We start from the raw sequence: 16,973 nt of genomic DNA, 5'->3' as shown, positions 1-16,973 counted from the left end.
GTCTCTGATCGGCCAACACATATAATAAATCATCTAGCTTATTTTAGTCTGTGCTAAATTCTAAAAAGAGACTAATCCAGAGTAATTCTTAGATTGCCCAGGTTCCCTAAGAAGGTAATATTTAAGCTAATGCCTATATAATGAGGAAGAGCCAACCACCATAAAAGACTGGTTTAAAAAACTTCCTGGCCTTTAAATCAATGGATTGTTGACAGATGCAATGCTTTATCCAGAGACCCAGCTTTCGGTGACCGAGGCAGACCCTCGATGGTTCAAAAGCCCATCCTGTTTGATCCTAATTCTTCCAAAATGAGTTGATAATTGAGAATAAATCTAATAATCTATGAGGTACTGTTCAAATATCAAATGTAGCCAAGTTATAGTAATAAAGACCACGAGAGATATAAAGCAAAACAAACACAGCTGGGTCTATTTTTATGCAAAGGAACACATACCAATTGGCTAAAGGCAAAAGGCATTTGCTTATTGTTAAGGAAGGGATTTTATAGTTGCTGTGCTTGGTAGATTATACACTACCATGACAAAACACTTGAGGCAGGGTAATTTATAAGGAAAAGAAATGTATTTCTCAGAGTTTCAAAGGCTGGCAGTTCAAGATCAAATGGCCAGTGTGTTTGGTGTTTGGTGAGAGTCTTGTCTTTCTGTTTCTTCTAAGATGGCTTATGTCATCTGAGGGAATGTGTGTGTGTTACCTCACAATAATGGAAGAGGAGGAAGAGAAGCCTAGATAGCTCCTCCCACCTCTTTATAATAGAGTAGTAGCCCCATGAATAAAAGTGAGGCCCTCTACAGTTAATTATCTCTGAGAAACCCCATCTCTTAACTGGGGATTACGTTTCAACATGGATGTTGGAGGGGATATAACGTTTAAACCATAGCAAAGGAGTGAAACATATTTGAAAGAAGACTGGAATATACTCATTGCACTACATGATTGGTTAAAATAAGACTAAAATGAAATAGCTAAGGAAAGCACTCTTGACATAAAGCCCCCTGAGATTCTTGTTTTCTTACTAGGGCTACTCAGAGATCACTAACAGATCTCGAAGGTTAGAATAGGTGAAACACGACAAATTATTCAATCTGCTGTCTTCTAAGCAAACTCTGATGTAGACGAAAGATGTCCTTTTACAGTGGTATACAACAGATGAAAACACTAATGCCAAAGACATGTATACAACTGAGCTGTCCATAGAACCCAAATCCCCAATTTTTCCTAGGCTTTTCGTGTGAAATGTGTGTTATATATGTCTGTATTTATGTTACTATTCTTCAAATCCCCTACCACAGGCACATGCTAGGTATTCAAGAAACATGTCTCTTGCTTCCCTCTGATTTTCTTCCTGACAATTTATAATTATGTTTTCCACAAAATCAGAGACTAGACAGAGTGAAAGACACAGAGGTTGTCAGTTCAAATTTTGGTCAGTGTGATGGTTAGCGGCGTCACCCTGGCAGGACCCAGAGTGGAAAGGAGGAAAGCCTCCAAGTGAACTTGTATGTTACAATGTAGATGAAGGTTGCTTTCTGAGAAGGTCTGTGAAGAATTATTTCGATTATGTTGATTGATAGGGGAAGACTATTCCCTAGGTGGGGATTCTAAAGTGTGTGCTATGAATAAAGCAGGCAGAGTGCTAGCATCTGTTGTTCTCTGCTTCCTGACCGGATGCAGTGTGACCTCAAGCTCAGGCCATCTTATGTTCCTTTGAACTATGAGCTAAAGTAAACCCTTTCTCCCATAAGTTGCTTTTGTCAGGGCATTTTATACCAACAGGAAGAGAAAGGAAGATAGAAAATTGGTGCCAAGAGTGGGGTCATTGCTAGATAACCCTGACCACAAGGCTCTTAGGCCTTTGGAAATGGTGGAATGTGGAAGAGTCTGGCACTTAGGACTAAAAAAGCCCTGGGAGGCTGGAAACAGTGCCTCATGGATTGTTCTGATAGGGCCTTAGAGTACAAGAGTGCAGAACAAACACAGAAGGGGAGGTCCAGCCCATGAGCTATCAGACAGAACCAAAGACTACCAGGAACTGGGCCAGAGACCATTCATTCATGTGATATTTGGGTAAGAATCTTGTTGTTGTAAAAATATAAAAAATATAAAAGGTCTTTTACCCCCTTTAGGTCCGGCACCACAGTGTCCCAAGATATCTGCTAGATATCTTGATGGAAACAAATCCAAACCCCGCAGTGGCAGCCCAGTGTCTCCAGCCATCGCACACTTTCCTACACTCAAACCGACACATAAAAGAACACACAATACAATAACCTTTGGCCCAACTGATAAGATATTATTGCCCACCTAATCATACAAAACCCAATACACATCTATCCCTTAAAAACATTTATAACAACCTGTAAAGGTACAGCGTGGGATCTTAACGTCATCCGCCATATTGTCCTGCCACGGCTTCTCTCCCTTTCCCTCCAGTCTCTTCCTCCTTTCCGTTCCAGTCTCCTCCTCTTCCTTCAAACTTTTCTCCTGCCCATCCTTCCTTCTCGTCCAATGACAGGCCTTCACCTATCTTGTTCCTGCCTCACCTGTGACATCATCCCACAGAATCTGGCTTCATTTTGACTATAAACTAAGAACCTGAATGAAGTTGAATTTAAAGCTAATAGATTAACTTGTTTAGCAGAGGAAAGTTCAAGTTAGGAGAGCATCCGGGACAGTAATGAGTGACAGTGTAATCATTAAATAAGACAGCAGCACAGAAGAACCTCCTACACTGCACAGGGATAAAGGAGAAAGGCACCCTGAGAGCAAGACCCACCTATCAGAGGCTCCGTTTCATGACGGTCTAAATTTGTTTGAAAGGAGAAAGCCCAAGCTCAAGGTGTCCTCTGCTCAAACACAGCCACCTAAGGAAGTGTTTCACCAAAGTTGGCCCAGAAAGCATACGGCTGTTGCTATGACTGTGGTACAGGGCAGCTGGACTACATCATGAACTGGCACACAGCATCATCTACATGGCACTGGTTTGGTTATCACTAAAAATGAAAACTTAGAGGCAGTCATGGAGTCCTTATCTGCAGTGATACTGCGGAGCCACTGAGGTCATATGTGCAAGAATCAGAATCCCCACACGGAGGTCCTGAAAAGGCAGTGCGTGCAACTGCAAAGGTGGCCTGGGGGCACTGGAGATAACTAGGACCATGGGATGTCTGCCAAGGAGAGCTGACGGGATGAATGGAGCCAGCCAACACACACAGGAGTGAGGCTATGTGTGTTGTAGGCAGTAGAGCTGGAGGAGTGAAGCCGTCCAGCCCATTTGGAGCCCAGATGATTGTACTAAAAGTTTCTGATGTGAGAACCAGACTGTAGGATTTGGTGTTTGCCCTACTGAGTTTTGGTCTTGCTTTGGTGCAGTGCCCTATTCTTCCTGTTTGAAATGGGAATGCTTACTCGGCGCCATTTTATTGGAAGTACTTAAGTTGCTTATTTTGTAGGAGTCACAGTTAAGAGACTTTGTAATTGCTATTGGCTATGGCAGTAGTTCTTAGCTTATGGATCATGACCCCTTTGGGGGCTGAAGGACCCTTTCACAGGGTTGCATAACAGATATCCTACATATCAAATGTTTATATTATTATTCATAACAATAGCAAAATTACGGTTATGAAGTAGCAACAAAAATTTATGGTTGGGGGTCAGCACTAGATGAGGAACTGTATTAAAGGATTGCAGCATTAGGAAGGTTGAGAACCATTGGGCTATAGGGACCTTTGGTGTTGGAACGCATGCACATTGCTTTAAAAGATGGTCATAAGCCTATGAGGACAAGAGGTTGGGTCCTTTGGGACTAGATTCACAGCTGATTATGAGCCACTATGTGGATTCTGGGAGCTAAACCCTGTCCTCTGCAAGAAGAAGTATTCTCAACTACGGAGCGATCTCGCCAGCTGCAGAAGACCCTTTCAACTGTAAGGGAGACTATTCCCTGAGTAGAAATTCTGAATTAAATAAAGTGATAAAGTGAGCTGAGCGCTTCAGATGAGGGCTCATCTCTCTTTGCTTTCTGACTCTGAATGTAGTGTGACCAACTGCTGCTTTCTCTGCCAGAATGGAGTGTATGAGCTGAAAAAAACCCTTTCCTTTTTTGTTAGTTCTTAGTCTGTTTGTTGTTTTATTAGCTTGCCTTTTTTAAAAAAAAAAATCACAGCGACAGGAAAAGAAACTAAGATACTGAAGAAAGTGCCTCTGGAGATTGGAAGCACGAACTCATCCCCCATTGAACATTTCTTGAATGCTCGGAGCTTCCATTGTTATCCCAACTCTCAGAACAGCCCAGCAAGTAAACTGAGATGCTTGGACATCAAGGATCACCGAGCTCTTACGCATCCTCTCCTTTAGAAACCCCACATGTATGTGTCCTCACCATTACCCTGAGGCCCAGGGTTCAGAGAGGAAAAGGAGGAGTCTCTGATATATTCCCAAAACTGACAGTTATGAAGTCTAAGTTCTCCAGTTTGGGGAGTGGAGTTCTGGGCCTCGGGCACACTACACAAGCCTTTTCTACTAAGGCTCTACTCCCTAGCCCTGGAATCACTTCTTTAAGCAAAATGCTGTCCAAAAGGAACAAAAGAAATGCAGAAAGGACAGGTGTGATATTTTTGTTGTTGTTGTTGAGTATGTAGGTAATTAGTTTGGGGCTGTTTGTTTCTTAAGGCAAGGGTATTTCAGTCTTTTGCCCCACAGGGCCTTTAGCCCAGTCAGGGGTGAGCCCAGACTTGGGCTTCAGGTGTGAAGTTCAGGCCTGTCTTCTCCCAGGAGGTGGCAGCAGTGGTGGCAGCAGCTGCGGTGGCAGCAGCAGCAGCAGCAGTGGCAGCGGTTGGAGAAGTAGGGCAGAATGTATCTGCTTTCCTTTGGCACTCAAACCTAAAAATTCTTGGTTCCAGAGGCCACTTTCTCCCTTCCTTGGTTTGCTGAGCTTGTTTGGAGCCAGGCGCTGGGAGTGTAGGAACTGGCAGAGAGTCCTCTTTAGAAGTGCCTAGCTTTTTCTGTAAACATTTTGGTCTAGGCTACGACCTTGAAGTGCGTGTGAAGGAGCTGAGAAAGTCTCTGGCCAAAAGCTTCAAAAAGAAACAGTAACTTTACTCTCCCAGCCCCACACACATAAATCTAGAGGGCATCATACAAAGAATACAGATTCTTGACCTGGGCTCCTAGCCACCAGCCTGCTGACCTCGTCCTTGAACCCATCCTTAGCAATCCACTGTGGACTAAGGCAGTCTTTAAGCACCTGCTAATTTTTAATTTGGAGAGCGTGGGCATGGACACTTGTGCCCATGAGCATGGAAGCCAGAGGTCAACTCGAGTGTCATCCACTTTGCCTTTTTGAGACATGTCCTCTCACTGACCTGGAGCTCACCAAGGAGGTTAGGCTAGCTAGCCAGCGGCAACCCACCCTTCCAGTGCTGGGAGTATACGTGCACACTGCCACTCCTGACTTTTTCACATGGTTCCTGGAGGTGGAACTCAGGTCCTCCTACTTGCGCGAATGAGCTCTCTACCAAGCTGAGCTATATCCTCAGTTCTAATTATTAAATTTCACTTTTATTATTTGGATTAAGTAGGACTACCCTTCACCTTTGTAGAATTTAAACAAATCTTAGACACAACAAAGCGCTACTCAGTTCCAAGTTAATCCCAGCTGAGCACATATCCTAGTTTGGCAGGCACTGCCAGCTGCATAGGAGGTGGGCAGAAGTCCCAGGAAACGTCTGGATACCACACAGCTATGGATGAACTGTCAACTGCTGGAGATTGCTTTGCAAATTGCCACATCTGAATGGAGCCGACAAAAACGATATTTCAAAAGAGCAATTAACACTGATTCCTAGTGTATTTGGAACCAAAGGCCTCGGGGGTTGGGGTGGGGGTGGGTGGGTGGTACTGGCTCAGCAGAAGAGAATTCCATCCATCGGGTTGAAATGTCCAAGGTTAAGGAGCTTTGAAGCTACACTCTTCCTGTGCTTTCCTTCCCTGCCATATCCTGGTTTTTGTGAAACTCCAGGCATGACTAGGCTCACTCATTTCCCCCTTTCATCTGGTTGGCTCTACTCCCCTTGCTTTGTTAAACTTCTGTCTGTTCACTGCAGTAAGCAATTACCCATCCTCTCCCATGTACCAGGTATAGAGAATACACCTGGCTTATGTCTGGTAAGAAGTAGTTGGTATAAAAATATACATGGTAGTGGTGGTGATGTTGGTGATGGCTGTAATCTTGTTTCTGTAAGGCCACAGACCAAATGTCAAATGTCTAATGACGAGTATTGATAGACAAGAGTAGAATCATCTAGATAGGATAATACTCCTTTAGTTCCATAGGAATTGGCACCCACGAATCTGCCAAGACAACCCTTCCTCGTTCAGACAAGAGGCACCATTTTGGATTCTCTTCCAGATTAGGAGCTGTGGCTCCAGAAAGCCAGTATCAGTGTCAGTGGGGAAATATATACATACATATACATGAGCACATATATGCACACAGACATCTGCATCTATATAGATATAGAAACAGTAAACTGGGGAGTGACTGTGATAGGAAAGTTGGTAATAAAAAATAATTCTGGACAACTCTACATTAGAGAGGAGAACCCAGAGGGCAAGTTAGAGAACAAGGGGACACAGGGATATCCAGAATGACATAGAATATCCCAGACAATGGCACACAGCAAAAAAAGAGAAAGTAATCATATCTCCTAGTTCTACCATATCCCAGATCAGTCTGAATTGAACTGACATTCAAGGTCAAAAAGATACTAGATGTCCTTATAGTGTTGGAATGAAGTTGAATCATCTCATGCCCCAGGGTAATTGTAGGAGTTGGCTCTCTCCTTCTTCCTTGTGGGTCCTGAGGATTGAACTTAGGTCATCAAGCTTGGCAGCAAGCCCCTTTACCAATGAGCCCTGCTGCCAGGCCTTCAAACATGAAGTTCTGTAGGCTTCATCATGCTTTTGAGTTTTTTTAAATTGTTCATATGGGGGCAGGGATAGGAGAAGAGGGCTTGGCAGTAAGTGCCTTTACCTACTGAGCTATCTTGCTAGTCCCTAAAAGTTGTGATTTCTGTTCTTCCTGCATATTTACAAATAATGCTCTAAAAACCATCTCTGCCCAACTCTACAACTAACTTAAAGTTATGCCATACACTAAATATACAGCATTAAGGTTGAGAGCCTCTGGCTTATTTTACCCAGCTTGGGTTGGGGTGTACTGATTTCATATGACATATATTTGTCTTTGTTTCTCCTTCTCCTCCTCCTCCTCCTCCTCCTCCTCCTCCTCCTCCTCCTCCTCCTCCTCCTCCTCCTCCTCCTCCTCCTCCTCCTTCTTCTTCTTCTTGGGTTGGGCTGTACTGATTTCATATGACATATATTGTCTTTGTTTCTTCTTCTTCTTCTTCTTCTTCTTCTTCTTCTTCTTCTTCTTCTTCTTCTTCTTCTTCTTCTTCTTCTCCTTCTATCATTAGAAGAGTCAGTCTTCTTGTGTGGTTTGGGGTGGCCTGGGACTCACCATGTTGACTGGGCTAGCCTTGTATTGGCAGGCCTACCTGCCTCTGCCTACCAGGTGCCAAGAGTAAAGGCTTGTGCCACCTCACCCCACCTATCTCAGTGTCTTTCACCAAGGCTGTGATAAAATATTCTGACCAAAGCAACTTGAGGAAGAACGGACCCATTTTAGCTCACAGTTCAAGGCACCGTCCCCCCACGCTGGAGAAGTCAGGAGCAGCAGCTGAAAGCAGCTGATCATGTGAGGTGCAGTCAGGAAAGGGCAGTGGAATCAGCCTGCTAGTGCCCAGTTCCCACTTCCAGGGTTCAGTTAGGGAACGGTCCACACACAGTGAAGAGCCTTCCCACAGGCGCGCAGAGGGCCCTCTCACGGGTGGTTCTTTTCTCAAGATAAAAAAAAAATCCTCCAATCTAAGTCTTGTGTTTCTCCTTTCTGGTTTTATTTTATTTGTTTGTTTGTTTGCTTTCCCCAATTTACTGATTTATGTATCTTCCCATTTATCGTTGACAGAGTCTCACTGTGTAGTCCAGAAGGGCTTAGAGCTCAAGTTCTTCCTGCCTTAGGTTTCCAAGCACTGGGATAGGCATGGACCACCAGGCTTAGCCTTATTTATTTATCTCTATGTGTGCATGCTGGGGGATGGTGGGGGGGCAGAGACAGACAGATGGATGGACAGATGGACAGATGGACAGGCAGAACAGAAAGGACCTGCCTGAGTAGGCCAGGCTAGGGTCTGGCCATCAATCTTGCTGCAGTCTCCCTGTACTTTCCCCACTTTCCCCATTTTCTCTGCCCTATCCTCTCTTCCTGTCTGGGTCCCTCTTACCTTCTGCTTATCACTGCCAAACTATCCTAACTTCCCTGTCTGTCCTTATTGTTGTCTGTCCTTCTGCAGCTCCTACTCCCCTTCTTTGCTCTCTCCCCTGACCCCACAGTACATACCTCTTTATTCTAGTTGAGCTTTTCCCTTTGAAGCTCCTTAATTAGAAAGTGGGGGGGGGGAAACAGAGGCATTGTCAAACATTTGTAATTTTATTATTCAATAAGATACATTATTTTTAATCTTAAGAGCAGATAAGTACTAAAAATAGGTTTCTTCTCCAAAGGCCCCCAAAAAGGAGAAAAAAGAACCCTGCCCATAGTTAGCTTGCTCCTTACATACTAACTGTAATATTATTGTATTGTAATGTATATTACTAAAATTATTATTTTAGTAATTTCCCGGGTTGGCCACAGATGACTCTTCATGTAGCTCATTGACCCTTGGTTGGAAAGTCCTTCTCAGCTCTTCACAAGCCAAGACAGCAGCTGACATCAATGTAAAAAGAGAAACAAGCTAAAAACAGTTGAGTGTGTACGCCCTGAATTGCATATTCAGTTGCAAAATCATCATCATTATTATTATAATTACAGAGGGGAGGCATTTCAATAATTGTTCAAAGTGTCTTCTTGAGGAAATAAGTAAATCAGGGCCAGCTGTCACAAGCCAATCTACAATAATGATCCCCGTATGTGCGTCTTTGGGATTCATAACAATCCACAATAACAAATTTGTGCATTCGTCTACTGTCCCTGAACAGCCTTAAAAAAAAAAAGAAAAAAACATAACAAACCGACCATCCGCTCCGACATCTCGTTCTGTAGCTCACTTGTATTTCTAAACAGCATCCTTGAATAACCTTGCAGTCACAAACTGCCAAACAGAAATTGCATCACCAATTTAATAACAAACAACGGTGGGCAGCCGGGCAGCCATCCACCTGTAACAGGATGGCCACAAACCGAGGTTTCCCAGCCAAGGGGAAGCCAGGTAGACAGCTCAGCAGACAACTGAAGCCAGTTAGAGAGAAACATCCACCAAGACAGACATGCTTTATTGACTTGAAAATCACAAACGGGAACTGGGAAGGCCTTGTTTTCAGCTTCCTTGTGAAATCAGCCCCAAGTAGTTCAGTCTTGCTTCTCCCAGCAAACAGCTGTGAAATGACTAAAAGAAACGAACGGACGCTGCACCAGGAACTGAATGTGCCACTTCACTGAGAACAGAAAAAAGTCCCCAGATGGAGGCCGTCCTCGCAGATTAATACCTGAGACTCGGGGCAGAGAAATTACTGAACTAGACTGGTCTATGGGCAGAAAGAAAGATTCACTGGGGCTCAAACTGCCAAGGTAGAGAGAAAAGCAAAATGGTGGGAAACCAAGCAGATATGACAGTCATCGGGGTGGGGACTTGAGCTGATACAGGCCATCAGGACTGAGCAGGAACTAGATGCCCATGCCTGTGGTAGCTGACCTTTGCAGGAAAGGTTAAAGGCTGAGGTTCCTGGTAAACCCTCTTAAAAGATCTGCTTTTCTAGTGATCAGAAACCTTAAGGCTTGCTCACAATCCTCCTGTTTACCCTACCTAAGTCCTTCTATTTAGAGCAATGCCACCAGGATAACCATTTTGCAGGAAGAGGGGCTTTGGACCTCAAGACTCTGCGTGCTGTAAAGGGAGTGCCAGCCAAGCACAGGCAAGGTTCAGTTACAGACAGAGCGCCACCCAAGTGCCTTCTCAAAATGTTCTCATATCTCAATACCTTTAAGTTATGGTTTTCTCTCTCATTTCATGTTCTTGAAGAAACTCCAGACACAGGGAAAACAAGAGGAGAAAGAAAATTTCTTATCACATTGTTTTTGTCTTGATGGGTCACTCAGGTTTTCCAAATCCAAATCTTAATCTTGCTGAAGGCCGGGCCTGAGCCAGCGAGAAGGGTGAATGACCTCAGCTGCTTCAGGAACTTGCCCGCAGCTCTGCTGCAGCCTTCTTAGGTTCGAGAAGCAGCTTCCTCATTGCAATGGCTCAGTACATTTCCATGTTTGCACTCACAGCTAGAAGCCATTTAACCAGCATGCAACTTTATCTCCCTTCAGTAGCTCAGACATTTCCTACAAAAGCATCAGAAGGGCATTGATTGACATCTTGAAAGTTGTTTTGAAGTATATTTTGCACATTTTTAATTGTAAAAGTAAGACATGACAATGTTTAAAATAAATGGAAACTTCAAAGTGGTTTCGTGTAGAAAGAAAAAAAATCCTTTTTGACTTTACACAAGTTAAACGAAACTATGTCTTGGTCTATGTTTTCTATATAAGGATATCAAATGCATATAATGCTTCTTAATTTTTAAAAGACTTACTTATTTATAATTGTATGAGTGCACTGTAGCTGCCTTCAGACACACACCGGAAGAGCTCGTCAGATCCCTTTACAGATGGTTGTGAGCCACCATGTGGTTGCTAGGATTTGAACTCAGGACCTCTATAAGAGCAGTCAGTGCTTTTAACCACTGAGCCATCTCTTCAGCCTGCATACAATGCTTCTATACAGAGTAAATTATATTCAGTATCCTTTATGCTGTATCTAACAGTTTATCAGCAACATTCCATGTTAGCACATGAAGATCTTTCAGCCACTAGACAAGCCATAAAGCTAACCACTGCCTAATTAACATTTAATTCTTTCTACTTCCCCTATTATTATAATAAATAGTGCAATAACCTTACGTTCATGTCTTTAGAAACCTCTGTTGTTTCTTTATCCCAGAATAAATTACTTCAAAGAAATGACTAGGTCATAATATATGTACGTTCAAGATGAGAACAGCCAAGCTGCCTCTCAGTGACAGCACTTCCTTGCCCAGCATGTGTAAGGCCCTAGGTTCAAACCCAGCACCATATACACAATGGAATGCTTCCAAATTGTAACCAATTCAATGGCTATCAGCAGCCTACACTTACTATAACTTTGCTAAAAACCATTATTTTATTGAACTTCAAGCATCTGTCACTCATAGAAACAAGGGCATGTTGTCATGGTTTCATTTTTCTAAACACTATGAAGGTGAACGTTTTCTCCAAGTAAATTTGACCATTCCTATTTTTTGTTTGTTTGGTTTGCCTTTGTTGTTTCGTGAGATAAGTTCTCAAGGTGTAGCCCTGGCTAGCCTGGAACTCGGAGATCTACCTGCCTCTACCTCCCCGAGATGCTGGGATCAAAGGTGTGCACTACCATGCCCAACGCCATTCTTAATGTTAGCATGTGAAGTATCTGTTCACATGTTTTGCCCCTGTCTCTGTTCATTTTGTTTTCTGATAAAATTGTGAAATTAAGACCTCCTTGCATAACGCCTAAGCACCGTTTCTGTCGGATCTCGAACAATTCCCTTCAGTTCCGTTTGTCTTTGACTCTGTTTACAGTGTCTGTCTGCGGCTGCCCGACGCCTTCATCTTCATCTGCACCGTATAAAACTTTTAAACGACTCACAGAGATTCAGTATCAGCGTTTCCCTCTGCGGCTTCTGAGTTTGCTTGTGTTTTAAATGTTAGTTGCCCTGGAGTGGGGTCTCTCTGCAGTGCAGATGGATTTGAATTCTATTATGTCTCGTGGACACAATCAAATTAGGATATTATTCTGGGTATATTAACTTATATTCCAGCATGTAGGTGGCTAAGGCAAGAGAACTGCTGTGATTCCAAGGCCAACCTGGGCTACATAACAGGATCCTGCTCAATAACTATGGGGCTGAGGAGATGGCTCAGTGGTACAGTGCCTGCTGCAAAAGCAGCCACCTAAAAAAGCCAGGACTGGTCACAGGCATCTGTAACCTGAGCTCGTGAGGGACATAGACAGGCAGATCCCTGTAGTTTATAGCCAGCTGATCTAGCCAACCAGTGACCAAACACCAAGTTCAGTGAGAGACCCAGCCTCAGAAAGATAAATGGAAGTCATCACCGAAGACACCAAGCTCTCCCTGCTCACATATGCAATCTCTCTCTCTCTCTCTCTCTCTCTCTCTCTCTCTCTCTCTCTCTCTCATTCACACACACACACACACACACACACACACACACACACACACACGGAATTCAGTTTTACTGTGGAAAGAACATTTACCAAGCCAGAGTCATTAAGAGAAGTGAAGATATAGAGACTCCAACATCCATTGTTCCCTGGGCAACTATCTGAGCAGAGAATGGTTTGCGGCTTATTTAAAGGACCCCTGTCTCTCTTTTTGGAATGAGGGCCACCTCCTCAGGGAAAGGGATAAACAGACTATGTTGTTGGCCTTAGGCAGCCTGGATTTTTGGTACCTGTTCACCGGGGTTGCCTAAAAAGCCCACATACACTGCCCAGTATTAGATTTCAGAGGCAGGGTAGAGGCAGAAAGTAGGAAGAGACCAGGCTCTGACCTGAGTAGAGGAGATGAGACTATGTTTATTAACACTCACAGAGAGGGGCAGCCTCTCTCGCTTGGGAGATGGAGGGTCTGCAAATGGATTCAGCTGGCCGGGGCTCTCTCTTTTGTCTTGGGAACCAGGAAGTAGTTGGTGCAACTGTCAGGGCGCCAAGGCAGTCTGTCACACAGCGCCTCGACTTTTGGTGGGATGTTTTATAAAGAAAGGAAGAGTGACTTCATGGGAAGCTGAGCTTGTACACAGTTCTCCAGGTACCCACACCCATCCCCAGACCTTGGTCCAGCCTCACACACATGGTTTAGGCAACTCCAAAAGGGATCTCAGATTCATTTACAGAAGCCTGCTCTAATGTATCATGTTAGTAAGGGCTCACAAAGCAGAGACCGTTCCCCATCCCAGCCCTTTATCTTGAAGATGTAAAAACCTACAAATTTAGAAGAAATACAATCAATTACTTATACTTTTCAACTCTGTTCAGTTATTGTTTATATTCTTTTCACTTTTCATGTGGATAGATATGTTTGTCCATTGAGGCATTTGAAAGTGAGTTGAGTATTAGAATTTCTTAATAGACATCTCACTTAAAATAAATCCAGCATATGCCTTCAAAGAATAAGGGCATCCAACATAACTATAATACCATTTCAGGCTTGGGAAAATTAGCAATGATTTAATAATATCTTTAAGTTCATATTAACACTTCTACAACTGTCTAAATGCCTTATATAAGAATCTTTCCCTTTGTTCTAAATACCACTCCCCCCACCCCCGCCCCTTTCTCTTGCTTTCTCTTTTGGTCTTACATAGCCCAGGCTGACTGTGAATCCTCTGTGAAGCTAAGGATGACCTGGAACTCCTGATCCTCCTCCTTCCACCCATGAGTGCTTTGCAGATATATATACCCTTCCCTCCCCTAACCCTGGTCTAAGATCTTACCATTGCATTTGATTCTTTTTCTCTAGTCCAGTGTCCCAAAATGGACATTTAGCAATACCCACAAATATTTTTTTTTTGGTTCTTTTTTTTCGGAGCTGGGGACCGAACCCAGGGCCTTGCGCTTCCTAGGTAAGCGCTCTACCTCTGAGCTAAATCCCCAGCCCCTACCCACAGATATTTTTGATTGTGCGGTTCTTCTGGCATTGCATCAGTTCATTTTCTGTCACAGTAGCAAGATCCATGAGGTTGGATACTTTACAATGAAGTTTACTTGATTTATAGTTTTGGAGGCTGAACATCCATGATCAGGTGATCATATCTGTTTGGCCTTTGACAAAAGCCCCCAACCCCCATCCCATTGCATTCCAGCATGGCAGAGAAATAGAAAGGAACCCAGGATGCAGAAAGGCTGAACCATTTGGCTCTTGTAACAATCCATACTTGTGAGAACTGACTAAGTTCCTGAAGAACTGTGTTAATCTCAAGGGCAGGGCTCTTAGTGACTTAACCACCTACCAGTAGGCAGGAACTCTAAAAAGTTCTCCATCTTCCAACTTTGCCACATTGAACACTAAGTTTCTAGCACAGGAAGTTTTCACTGATAAACCAAATCCAATCAATTGGTGTGTAGAGCCAACAATACCTGCTGAGTGTCCAATAGTTCCCTGGCCCTCATACCTGGTCTAAGAAGCCAAGTGAAGACAAGGGTTGAAAAACTCAGCTGTAGCCTGTCTAACCAGTCCTCCCACTTTGTTTTGCAGCACACTGACACTGGTATAGCATCTAGGCCAACTGTCATAGACTGTCCCACACTGTAATTTCTCCTGATTGTGTCCTCGTGACTAGTTCCCATTTACTTTAACAGCAAGAACATAATATGGGTGTGTGTAACAGTTATCCATGGCTGCATAACAAATGACCTGCTAAAATTCAATTCAGTAGCATGATAGTAAGGACCACTGTCTAGACCATTCTGTGAGGTGGGCTGTGCTCTGCTGATCGTTAATTCACTCTGGCATTTCAAGTGTATTTGTTGCTTTTCTTGTTTCAACCTGACAGGAAGCCACTTGAGTGAGGAAGGGCTCATAGTTTAAAGGAATCCAGTTCACCATGGGAGGGGATACAAGGCAGCAGGTAGTTCCATGATGGCTCATACATGCAGCTGGGACTACTCACTTCCTCACATCTTAGCAGAATAAAAAAGCAGGAAACAGGCAGCAGATGTGGTAGGGATATAAAACCTCAAGCCCTCCCACCCCCAGTTGGCCGCTTCCTCTAGGCTGGATATACCTCCTGAAGTTTCATAACCTTCCAAAAATAGTGCCACCTGCTGGGGACCAAGTGTCCAAGCACATGAGCCTGTGGGGGACATTTCACAGTCAGTTCAACATTGAGGGTGACATCCGTTAGGACCTGTTTCCTTAGTCTGGTACATCAAGAAGGCATGGCCAAAGGAATGTGGAAGGTCTACTGAGACCTTGGCTTAGACCTGGCTCTGCCACTTCAACAGTATCATGTTAGCAAACGTTAGTAACCAGGGTCCAGTGAGATGGCTCGATAGGCACCTTTTACCTGGCTTGAGGAACTGAGTTCAATGCCTAGGACTCACATGGCAGAAGGAGAGAAACAATACCCACGGGTTGTCCCATGACCTCCACACACATACTGTGGCATGTGCACACACACAAAATAAATAAATGCAATTAATTAAAAAACAGGTGCTTTGGGTTTTTTTTTAAAATAAAAAGCAAATAACAAAGCCAGGTTAGAAACCAATGGTAGGGAGTTGGGAATTTAGTTCAGTGGTAGAGTGCTTGCCTAGGAAGCGCAAGGCCCTGGGTTCGGTCCCCAGCTCCGAAAAAAAGAAAAGAAAAAGAAAAGAAAAGGAAAGAAAAGAAAAGCAACCAATGGTAGGGAAATAAACTCTGCCTCCTACTGTAGTTGTCCTTCCAAATAGAAGTGACATTGTGTTCTTATTGCACCTTACCAAGAAGGATGCAGCATCAAGTTGGTCTACTCGTAGCCACATAGTGGAACAGACAAATGTCCCTTGTGAAAGCTCTACCTTTCATGCCTGTTGGGTGATGCTAAGGTGCACAGAGGCAATCTGTTCTTCATTATATTGGTTTCCTTGGGCTGTGGTAACACAGTTCTCACAAACTGGGTAGCTTATGACTATAAACATCTATTTCCCAGAGGTTGGAAGCGGGAATATAGTGTGTTGGCAGAGCCTGCTCCCTGTCAATCCTATAGAGAAAATCTCTTGCCTTTTCAGCCAGGGGCATTCCAAGGCTCACAACGGCAGCACTTCAATTCAGTATCCATCTTCACATGGTGTTCTCCTTGTGTGTCTGGATCCTCACGTGACCATCGTACTGTAAGTACCAATCACATTGGATTAGGAACCCATCCTCTAGTAGGACCTCATCCTGAACAAATTTTATCTGCATAGCCCTGCACATTGTGGGATAATGAGTACTAGGAAGGACTCTCATATTTTTTGTTGTTTCAGTTGTCATAAGTCAAATCCTAAAGCCTATCAGATGTTCCTCAATGGTGTCTTCGATGACTGATGATCACTACTTGATTGAGTTAGTAACTTGTGGATTTCACAACACTCTGTGTGTGTGTGTGTGTGTGTGTGTGTGTGTGTGTGTGTGTGCGCACATGTGTGTGTGTGTAAGCCAGAGATTGATGTACGGTATCTTCCTTAATCTCCCCCAGCTCCTTTTTTTAATTAAAAAAAATTATGAGTATGAGTATTTTGTTTGAATGTATATAAATATATTGTATGCCTGCCTGGTGTCCAAGGAGGCCAGAAGAGAGTACAGGATCCCCTAGAACTGAAGTTACAATCAGTTATAAGCCACCATGTGAGTGCTAGGAACTGAATCCAGGTCCCCCTGAAAAGTACCACATACTCTTTAACTGCTGAGCTGCCTCTCCAGCCCTTCACCTTACTCTGTGAGACAGGACCTCTCACTGAACCTAGAGCTCACTGGTTCAGCTAGACTGGCTTCTAGAAGCCCCAAGGATCATACAGTGTTTGCCTTCTCAGCACTGGGGTTACAAGCACATCCCACCACACCAGCCTTTTCATAGGAGTTCTTGAGGGTCAAATTTAGGCTTACATGACAAGCATTTTGCCAGGGGAGCCATCTCTCCAGCCCAGTAATTTCTTTTCAAGCTTCATTGTGTCTTCAGAATAGCTGTCATTTTTCTGTAATGAAGGTTTGTTTTGCTGACCCAACTCTGATTCTCTTC

The 16,973-nt window shown here is 43.7% G+C and overlaps 1 protein-coding gene and 2 long non-coding RNA genes across 10 annotated transcripts in view; 1 reads left to right on the top strand and 2 right to left on the bottom strand.

The window, feature by feature from the left end:
- The window catches only part of Mkln1 (muskelin 1), a 311,316-nt gene that overhangs the window by 128,433 nt on the left and 165,910 nt on the right, over positions 1-16,973 (bottom strand). The window contains 1 exon segment of the mRNA NM_001429298.1: positions 15,977-16,084. The gene's annotated coding sequence lies outside the window, so the exon portion shown is untranslated.
- LOC120102486 (uncharacterized) overlaps positions 1-16,973 on the top strand; it is a 32,535-nt gene that overhangs the window by 3,520 nt on the left and 12,042 nt on the right. For both annotated transcript variants that reach the window (NR_190707.1, NR_190708.1), the window contains exon 2: positions 15,985-16,086. This is a non-coding gene — a long non-coding RNA (uncharacterized LOC120102486). The remainder of the gene's footprint in view (positions 1-15,984; positions 16,087-16,973) is intronic.
- Positions 8,547-16,973, bottom strand: part of Vamp5l (vesicle-associated membrane protein 5 like) — a 174,337-nt gene continuing 165,910 nt past the window's right edge. For 5 of the 7 annotated variants that reach the window (NR_190446.1, NR_190445.1, NR_190447.1 and 2 more), the window contains 2 exon segments: positions 8,547-10,463; positions 15,977-16,084. This is a non-coding gene — a long non-coding RNA (vesicle-associated membrane protein 5 like). 7 annotated transcript variants of the gene reach the window in all.

This window comes from Rattus norvegicus, chromosome 4 (assembly GCF_021556685.1).
Source record: "Rattus norvegicus strain SHRSP/BbbUtx chromosome 4, alternate assembly SHRSP_T2T, whole genome shotgun sequence".
NCBI lineage: Eukaryota > Metazoa > Chordata > Mammalia > Rodentia > Muridae > Rattus > Rattus norvegicus.
This window is presented reverse-complemented; position numbering and strand designations above follow the sequence as displayed.